Source organism: Ambystoma mexicanum, chromosome 2p, assembly GCF_040938575.1.
Source record: "Ambystoma mexicanum isolate Mex_15411 chromosome 2p, UKY_AmexF1_1, whole genome shotgun sequence".
NCBI lineage: Eukaryota > Metazoa > Chordata > Amphibia > Caudata > Ambystomatidae > Ambystoma > Ambystoma mexicanum.
In genome coordinates, this window is record NC_090923.1 from 358,461,501 (window position 1) to 358,480,643 (window position 19,143).

Consider the following 19,143-nt stretch of genomic DNA (forward strand, 5'->3'; position numbering starts at 1 on the left):
TAATAAATGACTTCAATGTATGTACAACAAATCATATCTGTAACAAGCGCCACAATGCCTCTGGGCTGCATGTGCGCTAAACAAATGCGAATAAATAAATAAATAAATAAATATTCCATGTCATGAGCTGGCATTGTCTACTTGGACTACAGTAGATCCATCTTCCCACATATTTCCTATGATTCTTTGTATACAGGAACTTTGTCCCCTCAAGTGCATGGATACTGGCTTTAACAAAATCTCAGATTTTTTCATCTGTCAGGTGCTTCCATCCTGATTTGACATCAATCATAATCTTCATCCCTATGTCTTTTTTACTCTATTCTTGCATTGTGAGATTATTATCTTGATCACACAAAATCCAAGCAATACCATAACTATCAGAGCTCCAGGGAAGTTGAAAATGTCTGCCATCCATTGTGGAACCCAAGAGAAGAGTGATCCAAACCAGCTATCATCAGCAATGTCTTCTGCTTCCTCTATCATCTGGCTATGGAGTTTCGTCAGCATGTCTATGGCCTCTGTCAAGGTTCCATTCTTGTCATCATGAGAAGGTATAAATGTGCAACATGATTCTCAGATTTTTGTACAAACACCTCCATCCATTGCTGTAATTATATCCAGGACTTATCTGTTCTGAAGAGTCATCAATCTTATGGCTCTCATCTCGTCTCTGATCGCATTGAATCCTTTTGTTGTCATGTTAATGGTCTGCAGCAATTCCCACCTGGTGATTTGCAGCCACTTCGTGTTTGCTCCAACCTGGACAGCTGGCATGAAGATCAACGTAAATACAGATGTGATCTGGCCAAACAGCCTGTGGTCATATGGTATGGCATCAAAATCTTCTATTGACTTAGCTGAGGAATAGTTCTCTCTCTTCATTCTCTTTATCAGCTCCACAGATCTCTTCTTCCTCACGTGAGCATCTGCCTTTGGGAAATTGTCAATGTGCAACACATTCTTTGGAATCACTAAAGCTGGAACACTTACATTCACCAGTGTGCATATTCCTCCACAATCTGCAGGTAATCTGGTATAGGCTCTGGCTGCACGAGCACAATAATGATCCATGGTCACTGCTGTACCCTGTACCATTCCTGGAACATAAAAGATCCGACCACAATTTTTATTTTCTACAACTTTTCTTGTGCCATTATTTCTGAAGCACAGCTTTGAACTTTCCAATGTCATTATCTGTAGGGATCCTGCCCTGTCTTCGGCCCAACTCAGTAGTTTAGCATGTCTTGGCCATAATGGCTTGCAGCCATTCTGCACAATGTCAATGACTGGTTTATAGCATCCAATGATCACCCAGGCTCTGCAGATGCCCACTCCTTCTTCCCATCCATCCGGTGATAACACAGATCCTCAGATCTGCATTTGGCCTCTATTCTTCCGTCTTTGATCGTCCTCTGCAGATTTTCCTGCAACCTCCAATTTCATATTCACTTCCCATATGATTCCAGCTCTTTTTACTCCAGGCTCCTCATATCTGATCACATGATTCTTGGTGTGGGCTCTGTCTCTTGTCTTAGTATGTTGCACAGAGTCATCTTCATCTGGATCTGTCCATTCAGTTGCCCATTTAAGGTAGGCATCTCGACCCATGAACTGACCTCTGGTTTTGCAAAGCGCTATGTGTGAAAGACAATGAGCTGTCTGGATGTCTATTTCAATAGCTATGAAGATTTTAGACTTTCCCATACTGTTTGGCAGGAGTGCACACACAAAGCATTCCTCATTCGAGGTCCTTCTTTCCACTTCTTTCATATGCTGGTACCAAATGTTCTTTCCCATATGTGCTGTACTGTCCAGGTAATCATTTAGCTCGAAATCATCCTCTTGAATGTTTCTTTTAGTTCTCATTCTCCTCATGTGACCTTCTATAATCATATCATGAAATGTACCAGCATAACTCCTTCTTTCTGGGTAAATCATAGGCACATCTATCAGTGGATTGGGTACACCTACATCTGTTCCCTTGGTAGGAGAAAGTTCAGAGAGTTTGATCCTCTCACCATACCATTTAGGCATAAAAATGTCTCTCTAAATCTCCATTTGTGCCTGTCTTCTGGGGATTACCTTTGGGTCATTCATCACAGTATCAGGTGTTTGTGTATAGGCACATTGTTAGGCACCCTTTCATCTTGCCCATCTTGTCAGGCATGTTTTTTGTGTCCAAACAGAATTTCGACAACCTTTCTCGCATGTGAATGATTGCTAATGGCACTTTTCTCAGCTCGGGTAATTGGTCATCTTTCTTTGGAACAAGAATAACTACATAGGGCCTTGGGTGCCTAGTAGTTGTCACAATTGCTACTTCCTTTTGCTCAGGAAGATTCACTGGAGTCTTAGCTCCATGTATATCAAGGTAGTAGGATGTGCGGACTGTGAGTGAGAGCAGTATGATTATAAACAGAATGTATGCAACCATAAATAAGGCAAAGGTATGTTGATGTACAACACCTATTCCGTGGACAACGTGCATGCCTTTCTACATCCGATATCACGGAGTTGCTACTAGTGCAACCCATCTGTATTGCCTAAAGAAGGAAAAAGTAATCTTTAATACATCAGCATTATACACTCCTCCTGGAAGTTGCTGTCTTGCCTCGGCACTTTCGTCCTCAATCCATTGTCTGCTTGCCGAATAATAAGAACAAACTCTCAATCTCTATTTCTATGGAACCAGTTTTTGACCATACAAAATATAAATGTCTCCAGCAAGAAGAAAGCCGCTCTCAATACGTCTAGACCAGTTCAACGACATACGCAGACTTCCAGTCCACTCTTCCAATCTGCTTTAAGCCAGATGACATGATGAACTTCTTTCAGCATGAAACAAAATGTCTGTTTTTGCCAGCAACCTTCTCGATCTGTCCCTCAAAAGAAAGTTTCACACCACTGTCCTGCGGGTCCTCTCAGAGTATAGGCTCACTTGAATAATTATTCCCTCCAAGATCACAGTCAGATTTTCAGTATTTCTGAGATCCCTTAGGAATGTGAGCATGTCTGTGCGTCTGCCAACAAGATGTAGGTATTCTTCAATCAGATGAAAGAAAACTCTTCCAACAAGTCTGTGTGGAGCCTCAAGTGATAGGGGCATTTGTGCTGTCCCCACTATACTCCGGTAACTGCAACACTTGCTCGATGATCACTGTAAGTAGTCTCCTCACAATCGGGGCATTCTTAGGTTCTTGCAAGAAAGCACAAATGTTAGAAGTTATCCCCACAATTGCTGGATATGAACACAGCACATAGAGAAAAACCTCAGATATACTCCTTGAAACATTGTCATTGGATAACACCATGGGCAAATCCAAACAAGAACTCAGTATGGAACAAATCAGGGTACTGCACTCTCTTCCAATTATCAAAGCCACGATCAGAGATTGGCATATTTCTCTTCTTATCAAGGCTTAAGCATGCCTCAGTCCAAAGTCAATAAGCTACTGTGGCTTTAAGAATACAGCTCTTCCCTTGACACTGCAACTGATTTGCACAGAGTGTTCGACTTAGCTTCCTTAACCCTCTCAGAGATGGCTAAAAGGAGTGTCCCGAACCAAGGCACAGTCCAACAAATTATTTATCTTTCTATTTGTCAGCTTCTGCATCCTTCTTCCTCGTCATAGATCTTGTCTGCACGAGTTGTGGTTCTTTCCCAATGGTTGTACTTGCTTCTCTTTGGGGTTGCGAGAGCAGAGAGGTTTCTCCAGCAAAGGTTTTAACATCACCAATGAATATCCAAGCATGCCTGCCCTGCACTTTGACAGCAGACGGCGTGACGTCTCCCACAATGAACTGCTGTTAAAACGGGGTTCGTCCCACCTTTTTCTTGTGTGGTTCCGAATTAGGACCTCATCTCCAGTGAATAGTTGGAGAAGATAAAATTCTTGAGATTTACTTGTTGAAGCATCTCCTTCTGTGTTCTGTATTGCCCTGCACCCTTGTCGCTGCAGGTGTCCTGAAATGACAGAAATACTGGAAGTCATACAGTTCAGAAAATCATGCATTTCCATTCCAAACAAATCTGCAGTTGACTGAGCATCACTTATAACTCTGGATGGAAGCATTAAGGGTGTTCTCATTGGCCTCACAGTCACAATTTTGTGAGGCGTGAGATGGTGGTCAGAACCCGGCTGGTTCCTCAAAGCATATAATGCCAGTGGTTGGCAATGTAACACCCTTTCTTCAGAGTAAGCTTCAACTTGGCTATCCTTTCCTTAAGCAAGCCGTTGAGCCTCTCACAGGTCCAATTTCTTTGAGGGTGATAAGCCGAGGAAAACGTGTTCTTTATACCAAGCAACAAGCTGATCTGCTCAAATGTCTGGTTCACAAAATGCAGGCTATTGTCTGACCTTATTACCTCACATACTCCCCAACTGGGAAATACTTCCTGCACTAAAAATGTAGCTGCACAGGTGTAGTCTGGATGTGTACAGGGACCTGCCTCAATCCACTTTGAGGCATGCCATCCGTTTGGAGGTAGCCCCTCCTTTTCCAGCGTGCTAATCCTGCATGCACCGTTGACGTCACATAGGCAGAGTCACTGTACACTGTCACTTCCTGATCTGCATGATTCTACAGCGCGACAATTAGCGCCATTAACACTGCAGCTTGTGCTGAATAGTGAGACAGTAGTCATGCACTTACCAATGTCTGAAACTCCCCATTAGCTGTTTATTTTACCACAGCGGCACCTGTATATCTCTGTCCATCATTTTGATCGATTCTTGAAGAACCGTCAATAAAAACAATTTCTCCACTGGGCACAGCATTTTCTTTTACTCTTGGAATTTCGTCATAGAACTCTTCATAATTCGAACAATCATGCGCATGATCATCCTCTGCCAGTGGTTCTGCTACAAACATGGCAGGATTCACTACTCTGCATCAAACTATTTTGTCATTGGATTTGATATGACTACCTCGTAGGCAGAGGTGTTTTAAGAAATCAACGTGCTCTTAGGTTACTCTAGAATAGCAAATCATGTGTGCTCGCTCTACAAATAAGGTCATGGAGCATCCCATCACTATGCTTGCAGCTTTTTTTATGGCGAATGCGGCGGCAACCAGAGACTGTATGCACGAAAGTGACCTCTCATTAATGGGTCTAAAATCCCACTGTAATATGCAAGGGGCTTGTACCCCAATGTGGTTCTCTGCATGAGTACTGCAGTCATAACAGTACCATCTGTGTGTGAGAATAAAAAGAATTCCTCAGCATAATTTGGAATCCCTCAAACTGGAGCTGTGCAAATTGCTTTTTTCAGCTCTTCAAATGCTTCCTCCATTCTCTCAGTCCACACAATTTTTTCCTGTGTTGCCTGTGCTTTCTTTAAAGCCTGTAGTAAAGGCCTTATATATGGACTGTAATCAAAGACCCATGCTCTGACTTAATTACATAATCCCAACAATCTCTGAATGTGTTTTATCATGTGTGGCTTTGAAGTTTTAAAAATTGCCCCAGCTCTCTCAGGAGTAACCTTTTTTCCTTCATGTGAAATCAATTGGCCAATATACAACACTTTCTGTTGACAATACTGTAACTTATCTTTGTCAACCTTAGATCCTTTGTCAGCAAGTATTATCATCAGCTGAGCAGAATCGTGTCTACACTCTTCCTCTAAGTGCTGCAAACTAGAATGTCATCCACGTATTGCAGAACAACACTTTCCAAATCAATATTGTTTAAGTTCATCTGTAGGACTCTATTGAAAAACGACGGAGACTCGCAATACCCCTGGGGCAACCGAGTGCTTTTCAGTCGTGTTTGTCTGAATGTAAATGACGCCAGATCCTGTTAGTCTTTGTGCAATGGCATTGAGAAAAACACATTTTTCAAATCAATCACAGTGAAATATCATGCTCCAACAGTTATTTCACATAGAATTGTAGACAGGTTAGGGACTAGAGGTATTTCGGCTTCTACAATTTGGTTTATGGGGCTTAAATCTTAAATTAGTCTCCAAGACTCCCCTTAGATTTTTTGATAGGGTACAGAGCAGTATTACACAGTGACTCTGATGATAAGATTCCCTGGTCAATCATGGTGGAAATTGTCTTGAATATACCTTCATCTGCCTCTCGAGACATGGGATACTGTCGTGCTCGAGGTACAATTGTTCCTGTTTTTAGTTTCATCTTCACTTCTCTGACCCCCTTCTGTAAGCCTACATTATAGGGGCCTGTGGTCCATAATGAAGCTTGCACTTTCGCCATGTCTTCCTCAAAAATATTCGGGACATTGTTGTTCTATCATCATTGTCTGAGATACTTCAAATTTAATTGTCTTTACCCAAAAAGTAATACTCATCTCAAATCTCACTTCGTCATCAGATGGATGATCACCAAATATGTCCTCATCGGTGATGTCAGTTAATCTGTAACCTTCTCTGATGGCAATCACTGCACACCATTGTTTGCCTTTGTCATCATTCCCTTCAAGCAAAGCCATTTCACCTCACACTATGGCTGCTTGTAACTCTAAGGGAAACACTTGCCCTTCTTCTTCACGCATTGGTATCTTTGGCCTAAACAGAAATTCATCATGTATCCTCATTGCTCTGCCTGCTAAGCGAGGCAGATACGCTAACAGAACACGTACTCCATAATGAAAAACTTCTGGCTCTAAAGTTATTGCTCTCATGGCTACTTGTCCTGCGAATGCTCTAATAATTTTGCACACGTTTAAGTAATGCATTCATGGTGTTGAGCACACTATGCCTTCATCGGTAAACGAGATTGTCATATTGAGCTTTGTCATCAAATCTCGACCCAATATATTGACAGGTGTCTGCCTTCAGTATGGCAAAGCACCCTCATGTTGCATTCACCTATAGAGACTGGTACATCTTCAGAGAAAGGAACTCTGCTTGTAGCTCCTGAAAAGCCTTGAGAATTCAAGGAGGTGTCAGACATTAAAAACGTTCCCTCACGTATGCATGAGTGCATTGCACCCTTGTCTATTAAAAACGAAAAACTATTGTCCCCTATTGTGATGTCTACCCTTGGTTCCTCATGAGGATTCAGCATCACCGATAGGACTGAACACATCAAGTCTCCCAGTGAGTTGTCCTATTGTGGTTACAGACTCATTCAGTTACCTGAAAATGGATTCCCGCCACTAACTATGACACTTCCTATCATAGGTGTTGTTAACTGCCCTGTAATTGTACTTGTACTCTGATGAATCCGCATGGGTGCATGTTGCGACAGCACTTGTATCGGAGCGACTGCCCCCTGCTGTTTCTGCAAGCCTTGCTGCATTCTCGGCGCTTGCTTCTGCTGCATCGTTTGATTCTGAGCAAACCCATCACTGTACTGCTGCGAATATGCGGGCAGGTTTGAAATCCCGTCTCATGAAAATTGGTCGTTTTACACAAACCCTTGACCTCTACACATGCAAGCAAAATGCCCTGTCATCCCGCATGTCCAACATATAGGTGGCTTCCTAATCTGCCCATCCTGTATGTTCCGACCATCATTTTGCATATTTTGAAATCCACCTTGATTGTTCTGAAAGCCTCCCCGATTATTCTGCCAGTTTCCTTGATTACTCTGAAAATCTCTTCCTCGAAATCCACCCCTTACGTGCAGAGTAAACCCATTATTACACTGGTCAAACTGCCTTTGGTTATTCACCTGTGGCAAACTTGCATTCTGCTGTGGATTTAATCCATCTACACTCGTCAACATCGCCCCTTCAATGGCATATTTAGACCGTTTTTTCTGCACTTGTTTTGCCTCTTCGCACCGGCATTGTCTTTTTTGTGATTCTTTTCCTGCAAGAGCCTGCAATAGTGTGCAATGGTCAACTAATTCTCCGAACACGGTTTGGCTTCTATACCCACTGATTTCTTGAGCTGTTTCTGTACAGGTTCTGGCAGCCCCCGGCATAAAATATGATAGAATACCGGTATGGATTTTGCCAAGACTTGCACTTTTCCAAAGGCCAGGATTCCTGAAAATTTTGAATGTCAATCAACCGATCATCTCCGTCCTTCATCTTTTTTGTCATTATAGCTCATTATAGACGTGTCTGGATACAGTACTCTAAGCAGTTTCCAGATTGCCACCCTACAGTTATTGCATGGTGCTCCATCATGAGCAGTGTTGAGTATAGTCACACCAGGGTATCCTGCCCTTGTCCACACATCATTAGCTCTCTCACCAAGTATGGCAATTAAGAGACCCTTAATGTCACCTATAGCCAATGTGTTTCTCTAATTCACGTATCCATTTCCCAGCGCCAGAACTTAAACTATGGAGTTTACATCTTAAATTATCCTTATCCATTCGGGGCCATGGTATATACTATGGTCTAACCCCTCCTTTTATCTAACAAGGGGAACTGTGACGCCCCAAACTCATTCTCATCTCTCATCATTTGTCTGTCCAACGCAGGAACAATATTATCACATCGCCTTCTACCAGGTAGCGATCTTAATCTGCTCACATAAGGTGGCGATTCTTCCCTTTCACTGTGGAATTGTCCCTTGGGTTGATTTGACTGTCAGTGGTTCTGGCGCCCTGGTTACAGGTGTGTTTAAATCTGACCATCTGACTTCTTTCTCCATTGAAAAACATCCCTCGGGGCCAAATACATCCCTTCTTCCTTCCCCATGGAAGGTGTCTCTATCTTCGTCTGACATTTCCTGCCCCCAACTCGTTCAACTTCTCTCCTCGTCATCTCTGCTCAGACTCAGTCTATCTAGAGACAGCTCCTCTGCCTCGTACTACATAGGCTCCTTCTGTGTCATAGAACTGAGTACTCTGGAGTCGATAATTTTTTTCCCTTCCCCTTTAACTCTTTCTGGGCTTTCATTTCATGATATACTTTATCGATCGCCTCCGTAATGCTCCTAGAGTCAAACTTGTCTTCTAGATTTACTCTAGACGGGCCTGGTAATGACTCGTACTCTGAGAAGAATTCCTCTATGTCATCCCATGGTACTTCTGTCTCAGGATATCTTATCTCCTTTTCCAGGTGATTGAGATTGCATGCTCTCTGCCTTCTCTTACATTCCATATCATCATCAAATTCTCTTTGTTTCCTGGCTTCCTTTCATCTCTGTATTCTTTTATCCCTTAATTTCTGTTGCTCTGCTTCTATTCTTTTTTGTTCTAACCTTGCTTGCTTATCAATTGCTCTCTGTCTATTATCACGTTTTCTTTGCTCTTCTGCACTCTCTTGTTTTCTTGACTGCTCTTCTTGTTGTAACTGGTATAACTGCTCTCGTCTTTGCCTATCCTTTCTTTTCGCTCCTTCATCTTTCAATCGCTCCTCTCTTTCCTTATCTTTTATGTCTTGTTTGTCTTGATCTTCCCGTTGTCTTACATCCTCAATGCTCTCACCATCTAGTTTTAATAAAATCTGACCACTCATCCATTCGTTCTGTAAAAGTACTGTCTCATCAGCTGTGTCTCTTTCTCCTTTCCATCGTTTTAGCTCTCTTCCCATATCTAGTGATGTACTTGTTCGATCACTTCTTTCCTTATCACGTCGCTCCTTGTCCCCCGGGACTTTAGTGATTATATCTTTCTCAGTATTTTTCTCTGTTCTCTCCTCACTGCTTTGCACAGGTGACTCATATGCCGGGTTACTATATCATGTTGCTGCTTTAAGCTCACTCAATGGGTATAGCCCATCGTCTTTCTTGTTCTCATCTCCTATTTCAGCTGGGGCAGGAGGAGCAGAAGGCACCTCGCCCCCCTCTCTGCATATATTAAGAATCCAATCTATAGGAGGCTTCTCATCTTTCTCTTGTTGATACATTTTCCAAAGCTCTAAACTACCTAATCGCTTCTCTAGCTTCTTCTCTGTGTATGCTGCATGCAGATATGTCATCATATGCTGCAGGACTGCCTTCGATAATGAACCTCCTTGTGGCCACGGCATTATCCGTGGTTCCCTTTACCCATTCCGCACTATACTGTTTGAGCTTAGGTGCATCCTTCGGTGACTGCTTACAGAGATACACAAGTGGAGTAATATCCTCCATTCTTGACTCGTCTATTCTTAACTCAGTATAACACTTGTTTATTTTCAATCACAGATTTAAAAGGTACGTTTCATAAAAATAATATAATATGAGCGAGCACCAATCGTCGCAAGTTCCAATCCTGCTAACCACAATTTTTTACTTTAATCCTACTAAAAATAACCATCAGGTTCAATTCTAATCAATCAAATAATATTTCCCACTTATGACGTCATCGTTCACAACACCACATAAAACAAACAGACAAACTCAACTGGTTACAAACAATTTCTTACAATCTTCTCTCTTCTCTAAAAATACTTCAAATGAAGTTTAAGTTAACCCCTTTCAAACCATCTTTAATCGGTTCTGTATCCTAACGTTCCACTATGGGAATCTGGGTTCAAACTTCTTCTGTTATGTTGTAAAAAACGCAGGCCAGGGCGTATTCTCTTATCATGGCCTCTCTCAAGATTTATATTATTGTTCGGCCACACTCGAGTCAATTTCTCATTCCCCACAGATATTATACCCTTATTCTCATGTTATATTTTATCCCACCACCCTCCGTTAATTTCCTTTTTCTTCACTCATTACCCATGCTTTTGTCAACTCACTCAGGCTTCTACTGACCAATAGCATTTTTCGTCTTCTGACCCTTGGAGTCGTCCACCTTTTTTACTGCCTCTTCAACCTTCCGATCGATCCGCTTCATGTAGAAGTGGGAGTGGATTCTATGCAAACTAGGGGACCAGTCACACCCGGTCTTGCAAGATTTTTTGAACTTTACACTAACAACTATCCACGGTGAGCTTCACGTCTTTTCAGTCGAATGGCAAAGGTTGTACGATATTGCCGAAACTCTGATCGATGGCTCTTAAACCATCGTCTCTCTGCTACCAAATGAACTGGATAGTCCAGCCCTTTTGATGAGCAGCAATTACCCTTGAGATGGATAGGGATGGATAGGTATGCAGACCTTACTCATACATCAATAATAGAGCCGACTGAGGAAGTTGACAAAAGGAAGACTGTTTTAATGTCAATTATCTAAAACAGGGAGCATAACGAACATCAACGCAATCGCTCTTCAAACTCAAAGTACTTCAAGAAAAAACTGCACTTTTACAAGCAAAATGTGTCATCAATGACGTCTAAATCACATGTGTACTAACGTCATCCTACGTGGCAAACTACAAAAACGTATAAGCATACGCTATTGGTTCTGAGTGAACGTCGAAGTATATGATCCATACTAGTCTAAAAAGTGTAACTTTTGATTGGTTAATTAACATCAGGTGGGGCAGCTAGGCCCTCCCTAAAAATGACCACTATGAATATCACTAAAAACACAATGGCCCTCATTACGACCCTGGCGGAAATCGTGGTGCAATATGCACCATGGAGCACGGCGGAAAGCTGCCAATACCGCCATGGGGGTTGGCGGATTTACCGCCCCATTCCGACCTTGGCAGGGCGGTAAATCCCCAATCCCCATTTTACCCTTCCCCATTCCCATTTTTGCCCCATAGGGTATAATGGGAGTGGGGAAGGCGTTAATTATGCCACCGTAAAATACGGTGGCGTAATTAACAACAAGGTCCCGTAGCGCCATGGATTTCTCCGCCCGGAAAAACCAGGCGGAAAACGGCTCCATGGCGCTACGGGAACTCGTAGTAGGGCGGAAGGGTCCGCCGCGAATACCGCTGGCGTAAACCCACTCCGCCAGGGTCGTAATGAGGCCCAATGTCCCATTGGTTTACACACTATAGGACCCCTGAATACACAGGTCCTCTACAATTGGTTGGCAATTTATCCACCTTCAGTACTTTTCCACCTACGTTAGCAGCCTGCAAGCTGGCCATCCAGATGCTGGTGAGGTTGCCTTAACTTTAGCTTCCCAACAATTAGCAAATCAGTCCATTATCCCCTCAGTGGTCTACTGTCAATTAGGCCTTGGAACTTCGTCCTTGAGAGGGTTCTTAGCTCTGAGAAAATTAGGGGGTGAGAAGCACAGTCTGCCTTCGTGTAGGTGTGACCATCTCGTTCATCCAACTTCATGCTTCATTGTGACTAGAGACCATAAAATCGAGCCTTTTTATGTATTTAATATTATTTTCTAATAGACTTCTGGTGTCTTCCTTGTTATGTTCATTCCTTTTGAACAGGAGGTTTGTTCTTTCACACGATTTTGTATCCAAAGGCAGTTTACTCCAGTTTTGATAAGACCTTGGCTTCTTGTCTCGCTCAGCCTCGCCTTTCACTGATACTCTGCTTGTAATTCAATGTCTACTTTTAAACTGCGACACACTGAACTGAAGCCTTTTTGGGAATGTCAAACCTGCTATAATACGTTCAGTGGAAACATCCATAATTCTCGGATTCCTATGTATGTACACGTTGGCACTTACCGCAATCTATTTACTATAAGCTTAGAGCTAGCTTCACGATAACTTTGCAGCTTGCGTTTCTTCTGCCTCTTTATACGTGTAAAATGATTTAAGGTCTTCATCTTTTTCTGTGGCATAAGATTCTTCACCTTGATCCCTAGATGTCACTTATCCTTGTTGCTTTATTGATGCCTTAGAATATCTGCATTCTCTAGTCACTGCATAGCTTGTATGTACTTCATCTTCAGCTCCATATAACAAATATTTGGCAATGGTTAGTCATACTACCATTCATTCTTGCCATTTATTGGCTCTGCTTCTTCAGGGATTTCATTCAGATGGCCATCATATTTCTTTGTATGCAGATATGGTTTTCTCAACGGGTACCGTAGCTCCCAGATTCTCTTAGTTACTGGCCTTTTCACTGGTAGTGGACTGAGTCCATACTATGCTCTTTGTCGATTCAGCTGTTCTGTATACGTCACATACTCTGGTTTCCAGCATACAGGTGAAAGGGGCGGGCCAATTGAGGTGGGGGTACTTGGCTCCTCCTCTATACAACACTGCCATTTCACCAATTCAAGTGTATCTGTACACCATCCCACCTAGACCCATGTAACACATGCCATGATGTGACAAGGTACATGCAAGCCAACACCACGACTGCGTAGAATCTAGTCACAGGCAACAACACTATCATGCACCATCACTCACACACATCAAATGTCAATGTCAAAGTGAAGGCCGATGCTCCCCATGCACTGCACAGTTTCCACTGGTGTAGACACATTGTGCTCAGGTGTGACTGCAATGTGAGTAGCAGAGGGGTGGGATCTCAGTGGGAACAGAAGGAAGAGGGTAAACAGGTCCACGCTTTGCCATAAACGGTTTCAGTGTATCCAAAGTGGGGGTTGGCCTTCCAAGCCTACCACACATTTGAGCCGTCAGGTGTCGTACATGCAAGTCAATTACTGTCCAATCTGCATTGCGGGTGCCATGGACTGTGTGCATTTGCAGCTGTGGCAGGGGCATGTCAACATCTAACCCAGACAATGTGGAAACACAGTCATATGGGTGACTCCGAAAAATGCCAGTCAGTGGCCAGTCCTGTCCTACCCCCAGCAACCCATCCCAGGTACCCAAAACCTTGCACAGACTTCAGGTCCAGCAGTGGCTGTCACAGGATGCAGCAGGGCGCCTGAAGCACACAGTACCAGATGCATAGATTAGGCACACACACAGACAGTCATTGCGAAAAGCCCTGTCCAGCCACATGCATTTCATGGCTCACTTGGTGTCCTACCCCTTGCAGGTGATTCTGGATATCTGCTACTGGCCTGTTTGGGTACTCTTTGAGAGATGCCCAGACACAGCAGGAACTGACCTACAATTGTGCACATGTGCGAACCCAGACAACTATTGAGCAGACCTTCAGGCTATTGAAGGCACGTTTCTAGTGCCTACACCGGTCTAGGGGTGCACTCATGTACAGGCCAGAGAAGGTGGGGAAGATAGTCCTGGCCTATGCAATGTTGCACAACATATGCATCAGACAAAACATATCCCTGCCCCTGGATAGGGACATGCCACAACCAAAAGCTGAAGATGATGAAGATGGGGAGGCAGCTCAAGCCATGCGCATGGATGCCAGCGATGGTCATATATCCCATCAGGAAAATATTTACAACTTCTTTTGACTCCCCATCTACTAGGCACAATTCATGCCCCCTCACTGCATGTGACACCCACAACAAAAAAATCAAACCACACGAGTACGGAATGTCCAGTCATTGATGTACATGCTTAACAAGATGTATTTTAAGGTGAAGCTATGTACAACCAATGTCCTATCCACTCTCACTGTTCCCAAACACTCCTTCCCCAAACACTCCCCCCAAACACTCCCACCCCGAAAAATCTCGCCTCACACACTGCCTCCCCAAACACTCCTACTCCACACGCCCCCTCATCAAACACCTACACAAATCAAAATGTCATTAATGGTGTGGTTCAAAGTCACCTACTATGTTTTTTTGAAGTCAACGCACTTGGCATGTGCCGGTGACCCTGACAGCTGCTGGGAGCAGTGCCTTGGGTCGCCCTGGTGGGAGCTTGCTGGTGTGGTGACACAGGAGGGGGGTCTGATCCCTGGACCACCATGCGATCCAGGGCCACCTGCAGAGTCTGAGTGAGGGACTCGAAAAGAGCAGACACACCCTTTTTCCCCTACATGACCCTCTGTGCTAAGACCACCAGGGCAGAGTTTTTGTGGCCCAGGGCACAGGCACAGCACCGGCTGCTGGCCTGCCTCATACAGGACTCTGCTAGTTGCTGCCTTACCATGTCCGCCATCTCCTCTTGCCTGCCCTTGATTCTGTGGATTTGTGCTTCCATCTCCCAGATGTTTGGCATTAGAGGTGGAGGGGGGCTATGAAGGTCAGAGGGGCTGAAGCCCGGCCTGTGGTATGGGGTGTGGTCTTGGGGAGCCATCCATGCTTTCCCCTGCTTCAAACACTGCATCATCGTTTGCTGATTTGCTGGGATGTGATGGTGGCTGGTGTTGCTTTGGCACTGGACGTGTTGGCCGGCCTGATGACTGCGCTGCAGGGCCAGGTGGTTGGCCCATAGGGCCCGAGTGCTGTGCTGCTGGGGCATGTGGTTGGGCCACAGGGCCCAGGGGCTGGGCTGCCGGGGCAAGTGGTTGGGCCACACGGCCCAAGGGCTGCACTGCTGCAGCCAGTGTCAGCTGTGATGTGGTGCTGCGTACTGTTGTCCCCTTCTTCTGTGTAATCGCCTGGGCTGTCGAGTGTTCAGCATGGTCACTGTCAGAGGATGTGCCTGTCAGGATGAGATGGGCATGCAGTTATTCACCTGTGTGTGACCTCAATGGACTTGCAATACACAGATACATCATTGCGTATGAGTTTGCCTGTACATGGTGCCTGGTTGTCAGGTCTGCTCTGATGTGTGCACCTGTGTGTGTGGTATTGATGCACATTGGTCATAGTCCTGGCACGCTGCATTGTACTGGTGTGTGCATCGTGCATGTGATGCATGTCATGTTGTCCCTTTGTGCACATGACCGGTACTCATGTGCCCATATGTGTTTGTGCATCCATTTTGGGTGCAAAGCTTGTGCATGTCTTATCCTGGCACATGATCCTGGCAGATGTCTGTGCATAGCCCATATTCATTTTGTAGTCATGTATCATTGGCATGCACTTGGACAAGACTCCATGATGTGTGTGGTGCATTTCACAGGCGGACCATGCTTTGTATTTTGATGTGGCTTGTGGTACTCACCAGCTTCTGCTTGCATCCCAGCTTCTGCAGCTCTGACTCACTCGATCCTCTCCATGTGCAGAGCCGTGATGCATGTCTCCTCCGAGGACATCAGTTTTAGTGTGGAGGCCATCCCGCCTCCGGTGGCAACGCATTCCTTCTGTGCCAAGAGTAAGTTCCTCACTCCAAGGTGAAGATCATCCCACCTTTCATGGCAGTCTTTTTAGGTGCGGGGCACAGGGCCCACTGCAGTGACCTTTTCGGCCACCTCCTCCCATATTGTAGACTTTCTGCTCTGGCTGGTTCGCTGGTTGTCTGAGCCAAATAGTTTGTCCACATTGGCAACTATAGTATCTATCACTGCAGTCAGTTCAGGGACATGTGATTTTGCTGTTCCTGCCATGTTGCCGGTGTTTCCGTGACTGGATAGCTACAGGATAGCTACAGGAAGTGGCTGATTTTATATGGAGTGATTTTATTCAAAATGGCTGCTGGCGAGCTTCGCATTCCTGCAATGACACTGTTTCCAGTTCTGCTGTTCCCGTTGCTGGTGTTACCGGCATTGGTTAGTCCGTTGCTGGTGTGTCTGTGATTAAGCATGCCAGAATCGCTGTTATCAGAATTTTTTTTCACACAGAAACACCAGCATTTCATGGTTTTGCCAGTGTTTTCGTCATGCCAGTAACACTGATTCCTGCAATGCAGGTTGCATGCTCCGGCAAGGTTGTAATGTGCCAGTGATTCTGTCAATGCGGTTGCCGCAAACGTTGCTACCAGGATGACGGATTCTCTGGCGATTTTACAGCTAACTCAAAATTAAGCCCAATGTCTTTTAAGTAATTCTGATTAAAGAGGATACAATTATACAATCTAAAATCTATAAGAGTGTGACCCTCTGCAAAAAAGACACAAAAAGCTGGCAATGCGGCACACATGATATCTAAGTAAAAACAGGGACCAAATAACAAAGAAATCTGTTTTCCTGTGTAACTTATGACTAGCTGAAGATTTGCATACTCGTGCAGAGATTTACTCCTGCCAATATTCAGTAAGCTTGCATGTGTTCTAATTTACTCATAAAACTGTGTCCACTAGGATTCTGAGTGACTCCACACAAAATGTATGCCTGTTGGAAAACAAGGCAGAGGTTGTAGCCAATTCAATAAGAACAAATGTATGCCTAGAAAGGTCATTTTCTGAAGACAGAGGAATACACCAGGGTCGAAATAGAGGATTGCAGGACGGGAATGGCTCAAAGCCCCGATGACCATTTATGCCAGGAGTGATATCAAATTCTAAGGAGTGAGTGAATTTCTAATGCAGAAACAAGTTTTCAGGAGTTAAACCACTTATGGATTGACAAGCACAACCCTCCAAATCAAAACATTGAAGACAAACCATCTTCTGTTAGTTTCTAATCTGAGCTTCGGTGAAAACAGTTGACTACATACTCCTGCAAGCTAGATTCAATGAAGTGAAGCCCTCAGAAGCCAGAGTTAGAGGCCAATGCTAGCTGAAGGGTCATAATCGTAACAACAGATATTGCACAGTGGAATCACCAGACGTGCCCATTATTTGCCTATCTTTCTTGGAACTCCATTAGATGCCTTCTTCCAATTAGAGCATTCAAAACTTGCCAACGATTTCTCACAGTGGGATCTCATTCAAGTCTTTCGAACTTACACTGGACAATGCCCACCATCAGGAAGTGCTGCGGAATTCTTACCTCCTGCAAAAGTGCATACAAAGAACCAATCTTGAGCAATGATGTGTACACATGGATTACCTTTGGCCTAAGGAATCTGAATGATTTCTTTACCCACCATCTTATGTTAGCAGTTCAGAAGCTATGTAATCTATCTTGGCCATTAAATGGGATCAGCATGCCTTGAATTAGTGAGATTTTCATGAGTAAGAATAGCATTTTCTTATTTGATTCTATGGCCTCAGTAAAAATAAATCTAGCCACAATTTTATGATTTTCCGAAATGTTTTCATGTCCAATAGAGTTGCGTTAACTCCAACTTATCTCCATCATAAAGATGGCTCTTCTAACTTCCATATTGTTTTGTGGTGAATCGTTTAATACATTATAATTCATTTTTAATAATCCTGGTTCAGAATGTTCATTCTTTAACTCTTAACAGTATTACTTTTTGAACTTGTGATACCCGCCTCCATTTCTCAATACCTCTGACCGAGTTGAATCTCTTGGGGTCAGCAACACTAATATGTATGTGCTTTTCTAAAGGCCATTCTAGGATGCTGTGGGATATCAATGGAATGAAACACTTGTGTACGAGCACAATAGAAATAAAATATCAATGTGTTTTGCCAAACATTTACTTTCGCACTCCCAAACAAGTTTCTGAAATCAATATTCCAGTTAACAATATTATGCAGGCCTTAACTGTTCAGATTACCCAGTATGCAAATACACCAAAGTATCAGCTAAGGGATTACATCTTCGTTTTAAGTTTTGACTCATAAGTGTTGACATTGCTGGCGTAGTGGAGCATGGAGACTCTCCCTCTTCACACTCATACCATTGTCATGATTTATTTTCAGCTAATGCATGTAATAACATAATATGTCTTGCACCTCGAGTATTGGTTGATTGCACTGTCACTGTATTGGGAAGATTGCCAGGGCCTACACTTTGCAGCAGGACCACAATTGATGCCACGGATGATGTGTTGCACCCTGGGTATATTGTAACCACGAATGTCCTGTTGTGTGATTATTTTTTACCCCTTAATACACCATGCCTCCTACTTTCCACAGTTTTTTAAGGTTTTCGGCTTCCATTTTTGGATCTGGCTGTCCAAGCATGCGGGCCAAGATTCCAATTAATAATACCTAAAAAAGGAAATAGTGTGCACGATAATTAGATATATCTGTCTAAGAGCACAACCAAGAAGATTTGTTAATTTTCCCCCCAAGTGGCCTGGGAGAATGGGGTGCATCTCCCTAGAAATGAAGTTCCATTAAAAAAGTGAGACAGAGAGAGCAATATAAAGAAATAGAGGTAATGGGGGAGAGAGAGAATGAGAGAAAGAGAGGGATAGAGAGAGAGAGAGGGAGAGAGAGGGATAGAGAGAGAGAGAGAGAGAGAGAGAGAGAGAGAGAGAGAGAGAGAGAGAGAGAGAGAGAGTTAGGGCGAGAGAGAGGAGATCAAGAGCAGTGGATCATGAGATGAGGTGAGAATCAGAATAAAATCGGATGCCATAAGACTTCTACCCAATAATCATAACCATAAGGGTATCTACTGCTACACAAGGGGAACATACCTGTCTAAGATTCGCAGTGTAGCTATCATGGACTTCCCTGCAGAAAATTACCCAGTGGGGACAAGACGGCCTAATACAATTTAGTTCACCTTGAAGATCTCACATCCGTATCCTGAGCTCCTTACCATGGAGCCATTCTATAGAGGCTAAACAAAGTTTTAGTTCATGCAGTATTAGTAGTTTCTATTTAAGAGG